This window comes from Cervus canadensis, chromosome 10, assembly GCF_019320065.1.
Source record: "Cervus canadensis isolate Bull #8, Minnesota chromosome 10, ASM1932006v1, whole genome shotgun sequence".
NCBI classification, from domain to species: Eukaryota; Metazoa; Chordata; class Mammalia; order Artiodactyla; family Cervidae; genus Cervus; species Cervus canadensis.
Window position 1 is genome coordinate 38,044,719 of NC_057395.1, and position 21,696 is coordinate 38,066,414.

The 21,696-nt window shown below is 41.7% G+C and overlaps 1 protein-coding gene across 4 annotated transcripts in view; it reads left to right on the forward strand.

Moving 5' to 3' along the window:
- Positions 1–21,015: 21,015 nt before the first annotated feature.
- MPP7 (membrane palmitoylated protein 7) overlaps positions 21,016–21,696 on the forward strand; it is a 215,453-nt gene continuing 214,772 nt past the window's right edge. For all 4 annotated transcript variants that reach the window (XM_043479644.1, XM_043479643.1, XM_043479645.1 and 1 more), the window contains exon 1: positions 21,016–21,224. The gene's annotated coding sequence lies outside the window, so the exon portion shown is untranslated. The remainder of the gene's footprint in view (positions 21,225–21,696) is intronic.

Sequence of the window (21,696 nt, forward strand, 5' to 3'; positions counted from 1 at the left end):
TCAATATTCTGTAGTTACATCTGCTTTCGCATTCCCAGAGTCCTCTTATTTTCTGGTCTTGGGATGGCTGTCATCTCCCTGTTACTTTTGCTGTTTGGGATTTTTCTTTTTGTGGTATCCAGTCTCCAAGAAGAGCTCCCGGTGATCTCCTTGTTCTCATAGTCACATTCCTGCAGATTGCTCCCTACTTTGTATGAAAGTTAGTCTGTGTGACTAATAGAAGCTGGACTTCTGATGCTAGGTCATGAAGGACACGGTGACTTCCACCTTGACCTTTGTTACTTTGTGAGGGAAGCCAGGTGCCTCACAAGGTCACTCAAGCAGCCTCCTGGAGAGGCCCTCGTGGTGAGAAACAGGCTTCCTGTCCTCAGCCATGGGAGTGAGCTTGGCAATCAGTCCTTCAGGTCCAGTCAAGTCTTCAGACAACTGTAGCCCTGCCTGCCCAACATCTTGGTAACAGCCTCCTAAGAGACCCTAGGCTGGAAACTGCTCCCTAATTCCCACCAAGCTGTGGTATTAAAAAAAAAAATTCATTATTTTAAGCCCTCAAGTTTGCTACTCAACAGTAAATAACTAATATAATTTTGAAATACTTTTTAACACATAGATAGATTTTGAAAAGGAACAAAAAAACACATGCATTCTGTCTTGAACCGTAATCCTACTTTCTGTTTCACTTAAAATATTCCATAGCTATTTGGACAAAATAGGTATTTCATAGGACTTCCCAGGTGGCACTAGTGGTAAAGAATCTACCTGCCAATGCAGGAGAAGCAAGAGACATGATTTTGATCCCTGGTTCAGGAAGATCCCCTGGAGTAGGAAATTGCAACCCACTCCAGATTCTTGCCTGGGAAATCTCATCGACAGAGGAGCCTGGCAGGCTATAGTTCATGGGGCCACAAAGAGTTGGTCATGGCTGAGTGACTGTGCTCACACACACACATATTTATAAAGAAAAAATTGTTGAGAGAAATAGAGGTCCATAAAGAGAAAATATCAGTATTACAACTGCAAAAGATATTTTAACCCCTGTAAGTTTGTACATGGTTTGTATCACAGCAAATAAACACCCGGCATATGAACATAAACATAATAGGAAAGAACTTCTAAGTGAACATGTTGCTTGGCAACTAAAGAAAAAGAAACAAAACCTCAGTTTCAGTAAGACACCTCCCCATTATCTCAGAGTGGATTCGGTTGTTGTGGTGAATAGTCAAGTGTTTAGAGGGAAAAACCCAGGTGTGTTTTCTTCTGTTCTATTTGGACCAAGTTTCTCTTATGTTTAATATTTTGAACTGGAACTTCCACTCACTTCTCCCTAAGTAGTTCTAAAACTTTGAGAATTCTTCCTCTTTCACTGTTTCCTGGTGATACCTGTGACAACCTTCACCCCTGCTCTCATCTCCCCTACCACTCAACACTCAGGAAGGTTTCTCCTAGCCCCAATTTATTTTATTTATGTATTTGAGTTCAGATACTTGAGAGGAACTCTCTGCCTTTCCTTTATTTCTTAACAAAAATCAATTCCAGGTGCTTTCTAAGTATCTCTTGAAAAAAAATGTGTCTGCATGGGTCTCTCTACAAATGGAAACTGTTTCTTTGAAAATGCTTGAAAAAAATCACATTCTAAGAAATGAGATTAAAGTTGTTTGTGCTGCCAAATTTTTAGCAGTCTTTAGTTACATTATTTCCTGTGTTGTTATAGTTTCAAAAATGTATCAAGTTGCAAAACAGAGCATCATAGAACTGCATGTAACTGTTTCCTGTTACTTCTGAGTGACAGATTTACACCAGCTGAAAATTTATGATGTGTGTGCTAAACAGCACCATATAACTGCATAACTCAGGCATTAGAACAACACATTCCAGAATACTGGAATTTTAACACGTTGTGTTAAATTAGTAGAATTCTCAGTGTGGTAAGCACAACCTTTGTAGCCAGCCACTCTTTGAATGAGTTCAAACCCTGGATGTATGTGTAAGCTGTTGGGCATTTGGTGTTGTACTTTCTCTCTGCCCCAGTTTCCTCCTCTGTAAAATTGAATGATAATATGTATGTGCAGAGTAATATGAGAGTTAAACATGGTAACATATTATAAAATATAGGCTACAATTTAAGTGCTCAATAATGCTGATTTTATACACACACATGACATACTATGATAAAGTTTTCTAGCTATAATAATTCTAACAGGCTTATACTATTCATATTCTAAATTACTATTTAGGTTATAAAATGTGTCTAAACTGCCAAGAAAAGCAAAACTGTAAAACAGTAACTTTAAAACTCCTATGCTTCAAAAAAAATTTTAATGATATCCTTTCAGTTTTAATTTACATCATAAATCACTTAAATGGAGTGAGGCTGGGATAGGGTTAGGACCGTCCTGTGGGAATAGATGGGAAATAGAAATACTGTGTCAAGATAAGCCACCTGTAATTTATTAATCACACACAGACACACACACCCAGACACACTTTTGACAAACTGGCAATACATGTGTCTCAGATATTGCCTAAGTTGCTTAAAACATGGTGCTAATGAAACCAAGATTTGCAGGTCACTTAATTTCTGTAAGAATAAAAAGTCCCCAGTGTCTCAGGGTAGCTGGAAAGAGAACTTGAGGAAAGGATAGATGGGGTAACCCAAGCCAGGACCACAGCTGAATAAACAAAGTCAATGGCTGCTCAATTAACAGTGAGTCAGTAGCACCATACTCCTGTATCAAGGGTAGAACATATAATTCCTAAATGTCTAAAGCCTGGAATTAATGTCTGTGACCTCAGTAATACCAAGAGATGAATTGTGAGAATGAAGATTGTTCTAATTTTCTCAGTAAAGATAATATTTTTAAAGAAACAAACTGAAAATCACTTCTTGGGGCAGCATGTTTCGTTTGTATAGTCATTTTCATTGCAGGCTGATTGGCTACAATATGAGTGAACAAGTCCAATTTAGGGAGTTGAACGGTGCAGTATGGTATTGAGTGTGTAGTTTCTTGCCTTACAATTCCTATTATGATTTTTAAAGTTACTTAAAATTGTTTCTAAAGACCTCCCCTGAACTTGACATCAGGAACTTACAGTTATACTTGGTTGAGGCCCCTGTGGGATTAGTGTGGGGAAGAGAAGACGGAAGTTGATCAAAGGCAGGGTTCCCTCAGTGAGGATCTGGGAAGTGGGAGGGGTTTACATGAATTCTGAAGATGTTGCCCTCCATTCGGTCATTTATCAAACATTTGTTGAGCACCTACTATATGCTGGGTCCTGAGCTGAGCAAAATTGCTGTGACACTGCCCACACTGAATTGGTATTCCTGCGAGAAGATGGTAGGCAAACAAGTAAAAGAATGCATAATTCCAAATTCGCATAAGTACCACAAGATGAATAGGGGGCTGTGCAGGAGAAGAAACACAGAACAATTTCAGATAAGGAAGGAAGGGATAGCATTTCTAAGGAAGCGGCCTTCTTAGTGGAGGCCCAGAGGGAAAGAAGTCAGATATTTGATGAGGCTAGGAGATCATGTCACAAGAGAGAACATCTCCCCTGAAGGTGTCCACGGAGGAAAGGGTTTGCCATGCTCGTGGTGGTATATACACTGTTGGCAGGGGTGGAATATAATAATCTAGGTGAAGAGTTGTGAGTGATGAGATTGGGGAAGTGAAGTTTTGATTGTACAGTAAAAAATGTGAATTTGGTGGTAGGTGTGATGGAAGTTCTTGATTTAAGTAAGGAGGTAATGATTGAATTTATTATATTCTTACATGGTCACTGTGGTTGATGTGTAGAGAAAAGATGAAGGTGGACAAGAGTGGGAAGTAGAGAAATCAAATAAATATCTATGTTTTCAATAGCTTAGGACAAAGATGATGACAGCCTGAAACACGATGATGGCAGTGGAGATGGAAGAACCAATAGTTCTTGATAGGCTGAATGTGGAAGCGAAGAGAGGGAAGAAGTAAAAATTACTCCCAGGTTTCTGATAGGATATAATTAGGCAGTTGGAGGTGGCTAAGATGGGGGAGAAACAGGTTTGGGGAGGAAATCAAGAGCTCGGTTCTGGAGAAGAAGAAGAATCCACGCTTTTGCTAATGTGGTGAGCTCCCCTGCTGGGTCTGCATGGATGTGCTATTTTCATCTGAAGTGTCTGGGACTGGGTGGGTAGTTCTACATCTTGTCACCCCCAGAAACAGATTGCCTCTCCAATCTTATGCTCACTCTTTGAGCAGAGCCTTTCCCTCACCAGTTCTTTATTCCAACTACATCTATTCTCCCATCTCCTTGAAGCCTCCACTTAAAAAACCTTTGACTTTTCTGCTCAGTTCACCTGTTTTCTTCTGGTCAAGCTTGGCTCCTACCGAGTCAGCAGATTAACAACATGACCCACTTTCTCAGTAACCCTCTTGGTCCCCCATGTTCTTTTTCTTTCAGGTTGTGCAAACATCCATTCAATACATTTTTGTAGAGTACCCTACCTTAGTGGGAAAGTCAAGGTTCGTTTTATTCATAAAATCAAAGACTGCCTCTGAAAAACTGACTGATGCTTCCAAGCACGTTTTCCTTCAGTTTGAAAGGGGAAAACTTCAGGATAGTTTCCATTAGATCAACAAGGATAATGCTGGGATCATAGGCCTGGGAGGAAGTGGAGAGATGGCTTAAATTAACCTGTTCTTCCATGAAATGAGGTCTTTTGGAAGCAGTTCTAAGAGAGCTCACTGGAGCCATGAATGATAGTTTGCCAACTCTGTGGAATCTAGAAACCCAATTGAATTGATCAAATCCTGTATTTGGATGAGGTCCTCAAGAGATACCCAGCTATACCTTTTTCCTTGACCCTTTTTTTGGATCCTTTTTCTCTTTGTTCTTCAGGTGTGTTCTTTCTTTCTAAGACTGGTTAATTTCTAGTGATTTGTGTTCAGATTCACAGACCCTCTCTTCTTCTTCATTGGCAGTGAAGCCTACCCAGGAAGCTTTCTTCATTCCAGATAGTACACTTGTCAGCTCTAGAGTTTCATTTGGGCTCTTCTTCCCCTTTTGCCTCCCTCCCCTTCTTCTGTTTAAATTGTAGTTTCCACTTCTTTTCTGAGATTCTCCATCTCCATTCTCACCCATTATGACCATCTTACCCTTTATATTTTGGAATTTATAATATCTGCCTTAAAATTCAAACCTGATAATTCCAACATCTTAGTCATTCAGAATATATTTCTACTGACTGATTTTTCTTTTAAGTATGGATTACATTCCTCTGGCTCTTCACATATATAGTAATTTTTATGGTATACAGGGCATTATAGATGACACATTGCAGACACTTCAGAATCTCTTATATTCCTTGAAGAGTGTTGACTTTTGTAACTGCAGGCAGTTATATTACTGGATGATCTATTATAACTTGTGGACTCTTGATTATTTAGGGCATGTCTGTTTGTGTTTTGCTCTCACTCCTGGTGTGAATCCCTCAGTCCTGGGACACAGCATCTACTTGTCAGGGAGAGCCCTTCTATGGTTTCCAAAAACAAAAAACCAAAAAAACCCTGAGATGTCTACCAAACTCCTCTAATTCAGTAGGTTTCAAAATTCTGGACTTTGTTTGATTTTTGGTGGGAATGGCTAGAATCTCTGTTCAACTTTCTGCCTTGTGTCTTTTGTTTTCTGAAGACATTTTGCAGTCCACCCAATGTATGCACAGTTTGAGCCGTTAGAGGGTTTGGGAGGGTTTATATTCAGACTCTGGGGCTTCCTCCTTCGTGGCTCCCTTTGTCCCAGGATTTCCACCATCAAAATCCAACCACTCAGCCATGCCACTCTCCTTCTGTCCCTCAGTCCAGTAAGTCCACAGCTTTCTTCTTGACTCCCAGCCACCTTTATACTGCCTGAAGCTTTCACCTGACCTCTCCCCAGTGCCTTCAAATCATTAAAAAATTATTTCAGAGTTTATAATTGCTTTATCAAAAGTAAGGCCAGTACAGTACAAGCTACTCCACTCTATCAACACTAAAACCCACAGAGAGTATTCTCGTTGGTGAGTACTAGCAGATGTGTTTGGCGGATACAATGTGGTATCTGTTGGGAAGCTATTCACAGCACCTGGCTTCTTGTCTCGTTCATCCTCATATCACTTCAAAGTAGGGAGAAAAGAGGAGTTATCACTCTTCTCATTGTACAAAAGCAAAACCCCTAATAAAGAGAAGGGAAGAAAGTGCTTATGATCAGAGTATTTTAGCCAATGGATTGCGAGTGGGCTGTAAACCTTCACATTTATTTTGTTCTTGTTGGTCAAGGTTCAAATCAGTACAGCTGTGAAAGCAAAAAAGTTGTATAGACGTGTGCATGCCCTCAGTTACAGCAAAACTTCATTGTTTCAGATGCTACTTTTTGGTGATTTAAAGTACAAATGTGATTCAATTTTGCATTGTCTATTAAAGAGTTTTGCAACTGAAAAACAATTAGAAATAGTAAAAGAATATAGCAAACTGGTTGGTTTTAAAAGTAATACACAAAATAAAAAACTTTCCTAAACTCAGAAAAGAAGATGAAAATATCAATAAGAGAGACAGTGTTCACCCAGTCACAACAACAAACCAAAAATGTGAAGCACTTAGGAATAAACTTAAGGAGGAAGTATTCAAGGAATACTGAATTGCTTTGTGATTCAGCTCAAGGCAGTATTCAAGGCTGAATATTATCTAAATTGATAGATATCCCAATCAATTGGAGGAGATGGAGCAGGCCAGATGACTTAGGTTAGGCTACAGATTATTAAGAGGTTCAAGGAGCAGCCAGGGTCATTTTGGAAAAGAACAAAAAAAATGAACAGTATCCCTTCATAATACATTTTAACATATGGTATAATAAATGTAAAATATGATACACTACAGTGGTTAAAATGGTGTGGTAACATAAAAAAATACACTGGTTAAAACTGTGGTAATTAAAATAAATACAGTAATGGAAAAGAACACAGAGTCCAGTATACATAAAAGTTTAGTATAAAAAAATATTTCAAATCAGTGCTACATTGTATTTGGACAAATGGAAAACCATTATACAGAACTGGGTTTATACTTTATTCTTTGTACCAAAATAAATTCCAGCTCTATAGAAAATGTAAAAGCTAAAAATAGAACTATGAGGTATTAAAAAAAAATGGGGCAAAATGTTTATAATTATGGAAGTCTTCCAATGGAGGAGAAAAGCATATAAACCTTACTTCTTTTCAGTAGAAAAATAAGATCAGAACTATGAGTTTCTCTATTTGGAATAGAAATCAACTTTTAATCAAAATGCAGTTAAGGAAAAATCTCAAGGTGGAAGCATTTTTATTTTTATTTTATTTTTTTCAGGAATGACTGTGAGTAAACTTCTGACACTCAAAGAGAAAAACCTGAGACTCCTACCAGGACTTTATAAACGTGTAGACTTCATCCTTGTCACATTAAAATTCTGCCTGACTGGGAAAAAAGGAACACTAGGAATAATGTCCAGTTTTAAGGAAGCAGGCCTTCAAGAACAATTATTCTGTACTTCTGAAGATGTGAATTTGAACACTGAACCTCTTTATTGCATGTAAGTGAAAGTTCTAATCAGTTTCACTTATTTTTATCTCTTATTTAAAAAATTCAAAAGTAGATCCAACAGAGATGACATTTTTTATTAAGCAGGCATCAAGAGTCTATTCTATTAATAATGAGGCCCTAGAAGTTTAAGACAAATAAGAAAAGCATTCATGGTTCCCAGGACAGAACAACAGTGTGTGTGAGGACAAGCACGTCTTTACTGTCATTGAATGTGGACAGAGACCACGTCAATGTCAACAACTGAAAGATACAAAGGCATTTTCTTGTTCACCAGGTCAGGGGGACAGAGGGAACCCCAAGCCAAGTGCCATTTATTTCCTCTTATCTTATAAGGAGTTATTATCTGAGCTATTTTTGGTCCATGGAGCTCTTCCAATCACCTCTATTCTGTGCAACACTATCAGCCAAGGCCAGGCCAGGGCACAATGGCTGCCCTGTGCTGAGCTTCTAGGCTCTGGTCTGGGAATCAAAGTTTCACTTGGGTCTTGACTTGAAAAACCATGTTCTGAAACGTGTCCCTAAATAGTCAAGTGTGATTCACCCCCATTGGTAAAAATAGAACCCTCACTGGAACAATGGGAAATGGGTTAAACTGCTTCTGTCAAATAAAGAACGAAATAAACAAATTAAGGCTCCAATGAATCTGTAAATCTGAGTCTTTAAAAATCATGAAATATAAAACACAAGTTTTTAATTCTCTTTATCCCACCCTTCTCATAGGATTAGAGAAATTTTTTACTGAGTTACTACGCTGATCTGCCAGATTTCCTTATTATGGTCAAACAAGAAAGACAAATATTTTTTTTTCTAGCTGCAGATATTTTTCATTCTTCTGCTGACGACAGTCAAATGGATATGAAATAAGCCAGGTAGAATGTAGAACACTTGTATTTTTAAGGTGTCTTTCCAAGGCATTTTCTCCCATTTGAATTAAATCATTTTTTAACCTTTTTGGCAAGTTGAAATCAAAACCTGAGTGGCCCTAAGGCGCTGCCTTGCTCCTAGTTTGGGCTGTGCTGCACGATGAGCTATTTTTACTGCCGGCTTGGAGCCATCTGGTTTTCTCTGTGAAGGTTCACGACGGTATTTTTCAGAGCAGCCAGTCACATGTCCTCTTTCCCCAAGTCCAGGCTGGTGACCTGGAGAGGAATGTGTGAGACACTCTAGCATCTCCAGCCTCGTTGGTCCTCTGCTATTAGCTGATACTCATGGTCCTCAGGGCTGAACGCTGGGCTTAGTGGCTACCAACCAGCACTTAACTCCCGTTTGTAGTCAGTGCTGACGTTTGTAGGCAGAGCTGGAACTGGGGTTTACAAAGTGCCTGGTAAATCACCAGCCATTTACCATCATGGTGGGATAAGGCACCCCCCACCCTCTCCCGCCCCATCACATTTTCTGCCTTGTTTCTGGGATCAGTGCGCCAGATGAATGTTAGGGAACCGAGTGCCTTGTCACAGTAAAAATATGCTGTGGACAGACATTAGAAAAATATCCAGAGCAGACTTATGGGGAAGAAGAACTTGTCTCATTCTGCTCCAACAGCCTCAGGCAGGGCGCTGTCACGCTTCTCTAGGAGCGAGCATTCTTGGGAGCTGCGGTGGCTGTCACCCCACACCCCACGAAAGCCTTGCTAATGATCTGGACTCTTTTGTTGGTCTTTTTCGTTTAAAAAATTGCAACTGAAGTGTGGCCTGTCACCATTTGGAGAAGTGTAAGTTTCTTTACCTTTCAACACCTTTCAATTCAATGACTATTTATAAGGTGCCTGGAGGACCTACCCAGTCTCTGCACCTCTGACCTCTCACGTTTCCAGACGACAGGACCAGCGCGGAGGAAAGCCGCCCCCCTTCTCTGCAAGATAAACAGAGTTCTTTTCATTCTGCCAGACTGCTTTAGGTCCTAGGGTGTTTTGGTGACAGTACCTACTAGAAGTGCAAAAAAATCCCAGTAATTAATATGGGATTATACAAATGAAAATAATAGATTTTCACCGACCCAAGAACATTTTTCTGCATCATCACATCCCCCAAAGTCTTTGGTGTCCAGCTCTAGAATGGATGCTCACAGCCAGACAGCACTGGGTTAGGACAAGCCTCCGAGACTTAGAGGGTCAAGGTCGGCTGTGTCCTATGTGGACTTCATCGATACACAGCAGATTTTTCCCTTTAAGGATTTTCTTAATATTAGTCTGAACTATTCCTCACCCCCTGGACATATTTTCTTACTAATTGCTTTCTACTACTTATTCAATGACTTCTTTCAACTACCAGCCAATGAAATTGACCCTGTCCATGAGGCAAACCTTCACCTAAAACCGCTCTATGCGGTTGTTAAGAACACAGGCTGTGATGTCAGCTCCATCACTTAGGAGCCGTGGACAAGTCATGTAACCTCCTTGAGCCTCAACTCTCTCATCTATAAGAAGGAATAAAAATGATAATACCTACTTCACAGGGTTATGATGAGGATTAAATTAATCCTGGGGTCTATAGACCAGTGAATGCCGGTGAACTTGAATGGGGTAATTAGTTACATCTGGCCCATTAGTTTTTTCACAATTTTGGTATCATTAAGCATGTCACTGGATCTTATTATTTAATGTGTTAAGAAAAAAAACAACACTTTGATTATCATATAATTTTTATTGTGTCAGCAACAGTCTCAGTATATTTTCTCTCTTTTAAAAAATTATTTATTTTTGGCTGTGCTGGGTTTTCATTGCTACTCAGGCTTTTCCCTAGTTGTGGGAGTGGGAGGCTGCCCTTTAGGTGTGGGGCATGGGCTTCTCATTGCAGTGGCTTCTCTTGTTGTGGAGCACGGGCTGTAGGACACTCAGGCTTCAGTGGTTGTGGCTCACGGGCTTAGCTGCTGCGAGGCATGTGGGATCTTCCCAGATCAGGGATCAAACCTGTGTCCCCTGCATTGGCAGGCAGATTCTGTTTCTCTTGGGTCCCATCCCTGATAGGCTCCACTAGACGGCCAAGAAAAAGCAAAGACTCCTTGAATTAATACATGTGCTGAGTACTTACAGTCATTCCTGGCACATAATAATCATGATATATTTGTTCAATATTATTATCTCATTTAATTCTCAAAATAACCGCTAAGAGGTAAATATGGCCATTATCATCTGCTGGAACATATGCTTATGAAGGCAGGGATTGTCTTTCTGTTTTGTTCATTGTGTATCCCCAGAACCTAATGGGTATCTGGCACATAGTAGACAGTCAACAGGTATCTGTTTAACAAACGTCCAGATCCCAGTTTTGCTAGTCACGGCTTGCAGACATAGTGCAGTCTAAACAAATTCTTTAAAAAACAATTTTATAGAGAAAACTTAATCTGAAGGTTAAGAGTGACAGTTGAGGGTTTTGACTTTGACACATGGCAGACAGGTTTAGTTGCCAGCTGTGTCAATTATCAATTATCTAAATTTGGGCAATTGAGAATTCCCAGGTGGTCCAATGGTTAGGACTCCGAGCTTTCACTGCCGAGGGTGTGGGTTCAATCCTTGGTCAGGGAGCTAAGATTCCACAAGCCATGTGGTGTGGCCAAAATAATAATAATAATAATGGGGGTAATTAACATAATCAAACTAGCCTCCGTTTTCTTATCTAAAAAATAGAGACAATAATATATATCCCATGTGTTTACTGTGAGGACTGAATGCCAGAATCTAGGTAAGGTATATAAAAGGTATTCACTGTTACTTTTATTTAACATGGAGCAATTTAGATGTACAAAGCACTAGCATGAAAAGATCTTTCTCATTTGGTATCTATTTTCAGACCTGTAATTAACCTTTTACTGGTTTTCCAAAACAGTCTGCCCCAAAGATATATTCTGGTCTCTCTCTTTTGTGGGATAGAAAATTGCTTACATATTTGAAACATCAGCTCTTTTTTCTGACTTTGATCAGCATCATTATGGTTTGAAACCTTCCAGATTCAAGTTTAGGATGGGTATAGGTCTGAGAGTGGTGAACTTCCTGGGTCCTCCGTGGGAAGGAAGCTTCTCTGAGCAGAGTGTTTCAGGATGGGCACTGGCTCTGAGGGGATCCCAGGGCCAGCCTCTCCCTTCTGGGATTCAGGATGCTCAGGGACCTCTCTGTTCCCAGAATCACATCTGGTTACAGGGAAGGGAATGAGCTGTACGTAGGGCCATTCCCAGGTCCTTCCTTTGAAAGGAACCACTGTAGAACATAAATACACACACACACACACATCCCAAAAGACACATTAGAATTTAAACATGTGGAAACAGATGATCTGAAATAGAAGTTAATGGAAATTAAATAATTATTTTCAATTACTGAATAAAATACAACTATACATCCACAACTGTGAAGCAAAGACTTGGACCCCACCCTGTATACTAAGAGCACGTAAGGGGAAAAGGGTAAGAAACGAATTTGCAATAATTTCAACATGACCAGCTCCTCTAACTGTAAGCACTTGGTAACTTCGTATTCATTTTTTAAGTAGGCTTACTGTAAGGTTCCTCTTTCTTACTAGTCTTGTAAAAAATAAAAGTAATTTCAATGATTTTACTTTGAAATAGTCTTTTTTCCTCTACCAGATTAATTTTCCTAAAATACCATTTTCCTCACATGTGAAAAAGCTTTAGCAATTTCTTTTGGCTTTCAAAACTGATCCAAATTTCTCAGCCTGGCAATCTGGGTTATTCCATGGTTGTCCAACTCTTCCAGACCAAAATTTTCTGCTCCAGCTGGAATCCTCATTTTTCTCCAAACTTAGATTCGTACTCCTGCCTTGAACACCTTAACCATGGGAAATTCTAAAGGAAGTCCCTCCACCAAGCCCCTCTGCCCACCTCTCCCTCAATTAATTTATTTTCCTCCAATGTGTGCTGATCTCTCATACTTTCCTCCTCCAGAGACTCTAAGTGACACCTTAGTAGACCTGTCCCAGGTGTGACTGGAAGAAGCAAACACTGGATCCCCACAGAACCTTCAACAGAGCATTGTCCTTTCCTGAGGTAAAGAAGGGCACCATGAGGTTAATTTGGGTGGATAAATGTGAAGTTTTATGAATGGCATCTTCAATTTTCAGATATTTAAATACCCTCTCTGAATTCAGTCCTTAATTACTTCCGTGTGAGTGAAGTGAGTGCAAGTTGCGCAGTCGTGTCCGAATCTTTGCCACCGCATGGACTATACAGTCCATGGAATTCTCCAGGCCAGAATACTGGAGTGAGTAGCCTTTCCCTTCTCCAGGGGATCTTCCCAACCCATGGATCTAACCCAGGTCTTCCGTATTGTCGGCGGATTCTTTACCAACTGAGCCACCAGGTTACTTCAGTGTAACCAAATATAATTCATAACGCAGCTAATTTAGAACACACAATCTCACTCTGAGTAAATAAATAAAGCCAGCAAAACTTTTTCAAGGAAAAATGTCTTTGATAGGGATTTCTAAAGCTTCATCATGTTATATTTAGAAACTGGTTCTTTAGTTATAAGTTTATAACTTTTAAAATAAATTTTTAAGTAAATTTATTTTAATTAATTAATTTTATAAATAAATTTATCTATTTATTTATAAATTTATAAGTCATAACCTGCTTCATGAAATACAGTTTTACAAACACATTGTCTACAGATGGTGTTTATCTGGATTTGGTGTCACTTAAGCAGGGAAGTGAAAAAAAGACACTTGAGAAAAAGACACCGTCTCATGTCCCTGCACACAGAGATGGAGGACTGTGTATCTTTAAAAAATTTTATTTATTATTTCATTTTTATTGTGGCTGTGCTGGGTCTTCGATGCTGTGTGCAATGCGTCTAGCAGGGGCTACTCTCTAGTTGCGGTGCACAGACTTCTCACTGTGGGGGCTTCTCTCGTTGCAGAGCGTGGGCTCTAGGGCATGCGTGCTCAGCAGCTGCAGCTCACGGGCCTAGTCAACCTGGGGCATGTGGAGTCTTCCTGCTGAACCCATGTCCCCTGTACCGGAAGGCAGATTCCCAACCACTGGACCACCAGGGAAGTCCGAGGACTTTGTATCTAAAAGCACCTTCACGTGAACATCCTGTGACCTTTCAATAGAGAATCCCAACTTGGTAGGTGAGCCATGTAGGGAAGAAGGAACTGGGTATCCCGGGAGAGACTCAAGATCAGTGAGGTCCCGCACACAGTGCTTTGATGTGTTTTCCCACTTAAAGATCCTAATACCTCGGCACCACGAATGTTGTTATCCCCATTGTTATGGTTAAAGGCATTGCAATTATAGGCTCAGTGCAAGAGTTGGATTCTTTATTTCAATCCAAGGTAAACAAAATGACGATTACCTGTGACAGAATGCCCACTCCGTTGGGAGAATTATTTACAAGGAGGCATGAAGGTGAATGCAAGCTTGCCACGGCTCTAAGTAGATGACACATTGTCATAATAGAGGCACTCAGAGTGACAGCCTATGGTCGTGTGGCTTGGGCAGCACACAAGCAAATGTGGGTATAACACATTTGTAACTTTTGTTATTTTTGGCAGGTGGCACTGAAGTGTCTTGTCCTACCAAAAGCAGCATATTGCAGCAAATTTCCAGCAAATGGAAATGAAGGATCTCAAGGAGGGATGTCTTTTCCTAATCCCTACCAAGGTGCCAATGGGTTGGCAGAGGCAGGCATGACAGCTCTTCCTTCCTTCAATCGTTGATGATCCCAAGCCTCTCCTTGGGGGTCTGCATCACCCTGATCTCCCTGCCTCTGTATCAATGTGGCAACACTTCCATGGTTTCCATCACCATGAGCCCTTGTAGGCTTTCTTAAAATAGTTTTTTTTTTTAAGTTAAGGAATTGTATTTAGAAGTCTTGAGTGCTGGGGGACAACATATTTTTTTTCAGAAGTCAGTTTTTATGAATCTTGATTTCATAAAGTTTTGTAATCAACAGAAGAGTTTTGCTAGCATGTCAAATGGCAAATGCAAACAGCAAGGATGCTGCTGCTTTGTTTTGGAATGTCTAGCCTTGAAGTTTTAGGATATTGACTTTATTAGCTAATATACAGAATATATATACATGTATTGGCTTCTCAGGCGGGTCAGTGGTAAAGAATCATCCTGCCAATACAGGAGACACAGGAGACACAGGTTCAATCTCTGGGATGGGAATATCCCCGGAGGAGGAAATGGCAACCAACTCCAATATTCTTGCCTGGAGAATCCCATGGACAGAGGAACCTGGTGGGCTACAGTCCATGGGGTTGCAGAGTCAGACACAACTGAGCATGCACATATACATAAATATAATCTCTCAAAAATAAAACTTTGCTTTTTAAAATTAATTTTTATTGGAGTATAGTTGCTTTACAATGGTTGTATTTGTTTCTGCAGTACAGCAAAGAGAATCAACTATATCCCCTCTTTTTTGGATTTCCTTCCCATTTTGGGTCACCACAGAGCAATGAGTAGAGTTCCTTGTGCTCTATAGTGGGTCCTCATCAGTAAACATTTTTAAAGCAGTTTTAGCCATATTAAAAAATTCCACAGATGGTACAGAGAGTTCCCGTATATACCCTGTACCTAGTTTTCCCTTTTAGGAATATAGCACATTTATCACAATTAATGAACTAATATTGATACATTGTGATTAACCAAAATCTGTATTTTATTCAGACCTCCTTTGTTTTACATGGTGTCCTTTTTCTCTTCCAGGAGTCCATTTGACATCTACCATATGACATCTACTTGTTATGTCTCATTAACCTTCTCTTGGCTGTGACTGTCTCAGACTTGCCTTATTTTTCATGATCTTGACAGTTTTGAGGATTACACTAGTTAACTATTTTGTGGAATGTCCCATGCTGGGATTTGTCTGATATTTTTCCCTTGATCAGACTGGGATTCAGGGTTCTGGGAAGAAAGACCACACACACTGTCAACATGACTTATCACTGTTGATGTTGGCCTTGATCACCTGGCTAAGATGCTATCAGTCAGGTCTGTCATCTCAAATTTATTATTACTTAGGGTGTCTTTATAAACTCTTTTGCTTACATGGTTTCTTTTTTTAACCTTAGAATTTAAGCTTACACATCAGAGACTTATCTATTAAGTTCCTTTGTGGCCTGCTCTGTACCAGGGAGAGGAAATTCAGGGATAAGGGAAGAGTCATTAGAAAACTGCGTGAGTTAAGAAAACAGAGGCAGTGGAGCAAGAATCCTAAGTTTAGGAGAATCCCCTAAGGCACCATCTTTGTGGGTGGTGCTCTCGAGTCCTGGGCGAACCCTCTGTGCGTGTGTGCACAGTCGCAAGTTGTTTCTTCTCCGGCAGCTTTCATGGCTTTCTATTCTGCTGTGGGGGCTTCCCTGGTGGCTCCTGCTAGTGCAGGAGACACAGGTTCAATCCCTGGGTCGGGAAGATGCCGTGGAGAAGGAAGTGGCAACCCACTCCAGTATTCTTGCTTGGGAAACCATGGACAGAGGAGCCTGTTGGGCTACGGTCCATGGGCTCCTTAGGGGAATACATGTAAATCCATGGCTGATTCATGTCAATGTATGACAAAAACCACTACAATATTGTAAAGTAATTAGCCTCCAACTAATAAAAATAAACGGGAAAAAAAAAGAAAAAGAAAAAACAAGACAAACAAAAAAAAAAGAGTTAATGACTAAATAACAGTTCTGCTATGGCTTCTCCTTACACATTTCTAAATCTTCTATATATAAGAAGGAGTCAGTTTCCAAGTGGCTTTATAAGGAAGCATCTGCTTTCCAGATCAGCACGAGTTAATGAAGGATGGTGGATCGTAGTCTCCAGGGGATGTTAAGTAGAGCAACAGTGATTCAGCAGGTGATTTTCCCTTGTGAACTCAGCGAGGTAAGTACAAAGATGACTGATAATTAAATATAACTTCTGAGTAACTCACTTCACTCTCTACTTTTTTCAACTTTCCTATCAATGGTTTCCTTTCTCAATGTAAACGCTTACTCCAGTCATAAGCAAATATTACAAAATGAAGGTAATCACTGTTCCTTGGGGCTGTTCTTGCACAGTGACTATGGCTAAATAGTAAGAAGACTCATTTGGGGGTATTTTATCATTGTTCTCGCTTTATAATCATGGCAGAAAGAACTCTGGTCTTTCTCAAAAATGCCAAATGAAATTAAAGAATGATTTTCTTATCCTAGCTTCAAATGCCATGGATTGAAGAGTAAACTTGGGAGGATAGAGGCATATTTGATTGGGTATGAGAAATGTTAAGTGTGTGTGTATGTGTATGTCAGTCAGACAGACGTGTATTACAGGCACATCTGAGACCACATAAAGTCTGAGGCTTCTTAAGTGAGCACACTAACATTTAAGCAATTAACAGGTCTCACCATCCCAGAGGTCCTTAACTGTAACAATGGTGACATACCATGCTGAGGCCCACATACAGGTATGTACAGAGGTGTTCAGGGGGTCATTGGTAATCAAGTTTCCTTCACCCACATATCATGATGACGTTTTTCACCCCTCTTCCTAAGAAGATATTACCAGCAGACCCCAACTTTTTTTGGCACCAGGGACTGGTTTTGTGGAAGACAATTTTTCCAGAAGAACAGAGCAGAAACGTAGACAGAGGCAGGTCTGAGGACAGAGAACTTCAGGTGACTTCCTCATGACTTTTTAGTTTCTGGATCCCGGGCTCTTGGCATGCTTGCGTGCTAAGTTCCTTCAGTTGTATCTGACTTTTTGTGTAGCCACCAGGCTCCTCTGTCCATGGGATTGTCCAGGCAAGAATACTGGAGAGGGTTGCCATGCCCTTTTCTAGGGGATATTCCCAACCCAGGGATCAAACCTGTGTCTCTTATGTCTCCTGCATTAGCAGGCATGTTCTTTATCACTAGTGCCAGCTGGGAAGCCCCCAGGCTCTTGGAGACTGGATTAGTTTTGCCTATATTTGGATTGTATAAGGCACACCTCCTATCTTTATAATTAATTTTGAACTCTATTATTAGGGTACAGGGATTACTTTTTCAGTGACTTTGAAGCACTATGTTAGACATTGTAAAGACTGCATTTTTTATTTCTTAGTTACTTCATCTTTTGTCACACCATCAACCAGCGGTACTGAGAATCTATGCCGTTCCCCAGTCTTTCCTCTCACTGGCTCCCTGTGGCATGGGCTAGGTCTCTTCCTTTATGGATATCTGCTTATTGTAACTTGAATTGATAAGGAGAAAGCATGCCAACCAGCTCAGGGAATGGCTGCAACTAGAAGCACAGATCTCTACCCCAAGGGCTTCAGCTCCGTCCTAATTCTGGTCAAATAGGATTAGCACTCTTAACCCATTACTATCCCAAAAAAGAACATCAGAGTGACAAGTGGGTGTCCACGATCTTTAATGACTTTTGTTGAAGAAATGAAGGAGATGACGTGAAACAGTGATCAGTCTATTAATTCTCATACCCTGTCAGCTCCCTTGCCTTCTGAAGCTTTTTACTCATTGGACTTTTCTTTCCACCTCTGGGGCCATCCATGCAAGGCCAACTTGTGATGTGCAGAGAGCTAATTTTTTACGCAATGGTCCCTAAGGCTTCACATTAGAGTCCCTTCTTCCTGACTGTTGTTCCCTGGATCTAGAACCTCGTCCCTCTTCACTGGGATGGCTCCTGATTCAGTGACTCCTCATTTCCTTCATGATCATGTGCTCAGAACCTTCAGGATTCTGTTCCCACAGCTCCCTTGGTCTCCTTATCACCGGTACAGAACTTGTTTGCTGATGGGTCCACCAGGGTCTTTGTCTTATGCCCAGCCTGTCTTGGCAAAACAGTATGTTCTTCATAAATCTGTCTGATAGACTGACTTAGTGAATGAATGCCCATTTAAACACTTAACGATTTTATTCCAACATTAGCAACTAAATAGAAAGAAGTCTCCTTTGCCCCTCTCTGAAAGAACATGGCCCACTTGGGGAAGTGGACAGAAGGCCTGCCTTTCAATGAATGCTTGAAGTATTGATCCAAATATCAGGAATCCAAAAAAACAAAAACAATGACAAAAAAAAAAAAAAAAGAGAGAGAGAGAAAGAAAAAAATATCAGGAATCCATGCAACAGAATAAAGACTTCTAATCATTGCCTCTCAGACCATGCTGCACTCTCTGCCCTGCCGGGTACCTCCACCCTTCCTGCACCAGCCTAGCCACCTGGCCTTCTTTCTGTTCCTCCAGCATGTCACTTCTCTTCCTCACTTAGGGCCTCTGCCCTGCTGTTTCCCCCACCAGGAAGGCCATAGTCTTAGAACTTTGCAGAGATGGGGTTTCTTATTTAGGTGGCAACACAAATGTTAGCATTTCTTGTAGAGCATTTCTCTCTCCTTTCCCAAATTAAAGTCACTCCTTCACCTCTCAAGTCTCTGTTTTCTTCTTTGCTCTGATCCCTTTCTGTAACTTCATCTGTTCAGTGGTTTGTTGTCTGTTTTCCCTGGCGGATGAATAGCTTCCATACTGTCTTGTTCAAGACTAAGCAGAGTGCCAGTCCATGGCAGGAACTAATACTTGGTAATTCATATGGATTACATGTTTGGTGAGTTAGTGAATACAAGAATAATCTTTGATATAAATTATTTAATCCCAAAGAAAGAATTTTAGTGACAGAATCTTAGGTGTCATTGTGGAATACACTTTTTGGAAAGTTTTCCTCCCAATTTGTTCATACCAAGCAATGCTAAGCCCTTCTTCTCTGCCCACCCTCCTTCTTCTTTTAAACATAACTAGATCTCAACAGTAAGTTAGTTTCTCAGAATACTCTGGGACACATTTTCAGACTATCATTTAGAATTCCTTTTATTATATGAGTTTTGTAAAGAAACATCTTTGTAGGTAATGAGGTTACTGTGTCCTCCAAAGAGCTTTATTCTCTAGACATGACAGCAAAACAGGTTGGTCTCATTCTTTGTATTAGGACTCCTGTCCTAATGTCTCTTTCAGTTCATGTTTATCCTAACATTTCTTCCTTATGTTTGACTGTTGTCGGACTCCATTTCTTCTCAACACTATAAAATTCACAGAGTTGCTGGATGAAGTGTGGGTGTGTGCTCAGTGGTGTCCCCCTCTTTACGACCCTATGGACTGAAGCGGGCCATGCTCCTCTGTCCATGGGATTTCCCAGGCAAGAATAATGGAGTGGCTTGCCATTAGCTATCCATCTCATGTCTCCTGCATCGGCAGGCAGATTCTTTACCACTGAGTTACCTGGGAAGCCCTTTGGATGAAGTGCTTTACTTCAAATAGCCTATTTCAGAACCTCGTGGGAATGACAAATAGAAGAGGAAAGTGGCTAGAGTGTGAAGCAACTGTGGTCTCCAGTGAGATCCGCTTCACTGCCTTTCTGCAGGGGCTGATGCGGTCTGAGGGCTCAGATGACTCTAATGTCAGGTCACTGGTCTTCATCTCCACTCCCTCCACCTCACTCTACCTTCAATCTCCAAAGTTCTCTCATCTCTGAGAGCTGTCATTCCTCTCTCTTAAATTCCCTCCATTAGCTGACTTTTCCAATTTATCTTCTAAATTTCTTTCTGTAGCCTACTTTTTTGGATTAAAGCTTTATTTTGTACTTTGGATTCTCAGTTCTTGCTCTAAATCTGTTTACAGTGTATTTCATTGTACACTGTGTGTCGGGTAAATAGTAGTTATATGGAAAGGGTATTTATAAAGTTCTGTAAGACAACTGAAGGGGGCCGATACCAGATCGTATTATACATTTTTGATGGCCATCAGGTGTTGCGTTTATTTTCTTCTGTTGTGGAAGTATTAGCCCCCGGATGCCGTCAAAGTTTGCCTTTACCATTCTCTGCACCTTATTCATTTTCTATCAATTTTTTCTAATTATAAAAGTAATTACACGTTAATATGGAACAGGAAAAGGTAATTAAAAAAACACTCCAGCATAATCTTGCTAAGGGTGAAAACCCTGCACGACTTTTCTTTGCATGTCAATTTCCTTCTAAATCTTATGCAGCATTAAGAAAAAATACCCGAGATCGCTCTAAATCCAGGCGATGCTGAAGATTAGCTGTTATTCACCAAGTTCATAAGGAAATCAAAGACTCTCGGTGGAACAAGGAAGCTCGCTTCCAGCAAAGGAACCTGGGTACCCCGGGTTCCCTTCAAGGAGGCACCTCTTCCAGAAGACCGCGAGTTCCGCAGCCACCTGGGAGCCGAGCGGAGCCGAGCGGGAGGAGGCGGAGCTTCCATGATTGGCATCGAGGGAGAGGAGTTACAGGGCTGCCACCAATCAGGACTCGGCTTTGTTTTCTTGTACTGACCAATGAGAGAAGCGCTGATGGTGAGCCTGTCTCCAAATCGGAGACACCCACTCCTATCGCGACCAGTCACCAGGCGCCTCTTATACGGCACTCGCCGTGCTCTCGCCCCGTGGGCGGAGCTTTCCCCCTCCGCCCCTCCGGCCGAGGCTCCGCCCCTCCGCGGGCGGGGGCCAAGGCGGTGACTCGCGGCTGGAGCCCGGGGTTGGGGGGGCCGGGTTCTCCGCTCGTGAGTCCTGCGCCTGCCGCCGCGGTGGCGAAACCCGCAGGCTGCTAATTGTCCTTAGCCGCGGCCACGGCCGCAGCCTCCGTACTTCGGCCCCGGGCTGCCGACGCCTGAGAGAGCGCTCCTCCCGCGGCTACGGCCGCCCGGAGCAGGTAAGGGGCGCCAGGGCTGCAGCGCGTGTCCGAGCCCGAGCGCGGGGCGGGCGGCGGGCCAGCTCCCTGCTCTCCCGCCGCAGCCACCGGCCGGTCGGGCCGCGTCTCCCGAAGCCTCCCGCCCGCCTCGGGCGCCTCCGCCGGGATCCGCGGCCGCTGCACCTGGCAGGCGGTGGGGGCGGGACCCCCGGAGTCCCGGACGCGGCGGGACTCGGGGCGGCGGCCGGGCTGGCGGGGCGGGGGATGTGCAGGTGGAGGGAAACGCGGAGTTGAGCCAGCCGGGCTCCGAGGAGAAGGACCTGCTGATAAGCGGTGAGCAGCCCGGCGGCTTTTTATTTTTTTAAGCGAGAGAGGTATCTGCACTTAGGTGGTGTGAGTTACACATTCCTGGAAACGGCGCTTTGCACACTGCGTTTACCCAGGCACACGATTTACTTCTTATTTATTATTTTGAATTTCAAAGCAGCCTCTA